Raw genomic sequence first — 781 nt, 5'->3', positions numbered from 1 at the left:
AGACAATGGTGTCCACTTTCACCACTATTATTCAACATAGTTGTGGAGGTCCTAGCTATAGCAATCAGAGAAGAAAAAGAAATAAAAGGAATCCAGGTCAGTAAAGGAGAAGTAAATCTCTCACTGTTTGCAGATGACATGATACTGTACATAGAAAACCCTAAGGATAGCATCAGAAAATTACTAGATCTAATCAGTGAATCTAGCAAAGTGGCATGATACAAAATCAATACACAGAAATCACTTGCATTTCTATGCAAATCAAAACCACTATGAGGTACCATTTCACGCCAGTCAGAATGGCTGCAATCCATAAGTCTACAAGCAATAAATGCTGGAGAGGGTGTGGAGAAAAGGGAACTCTCTTACACTGTTGGTGGGAATGCAAACTAGTACAGCCACTATGGAGAACAGTGTGGAGATTCCTTAAAAAACTGGAAATGGAACTTCCATATGACCCAGCAATCCCACTGTTAGGCATACACACTGAGGAAACCAGAAGGGAAAGAGACACGTGTACCCCAATGTTCCTTGCAGCACTGTTTATAATAGCCAGGACATGGAAGCAACCTAGATGCCCATCAGCAGATGAATGGATAAGAAAGCTGTGGTACATATACACAATGGAGTATTACTCAGCCATTAAAAAGAATACATTTGAATCAGTTCTAATGAGGTGGATGAAACTGGAACCTATTATACAGAGTGAAGTAAGCCAGAAAGAAAAACACCAATACAGTATATTAACGCATATATATGGAATTTAGAAAGATGGTAACAA

This window comes from Bison bison, unplaced genomic scaffold (assembly GCF_000754665.1).
Source record: "Bison bison bison isolate TAMUID 2011002044 unplaced genomic scaffold, Bison_UMD1.0 scf7180017864471, whole genome shotgun sequence".
In the NCBI taxonomy this organism is placed as follows: Eukaryota; Metazoa; Chordata; class Mammalia; order Artiodactyla; family Bovidae; genus Bison; species Bison bison.
This window is presented reverse-complemented; position numbering follows the sequence as displayed.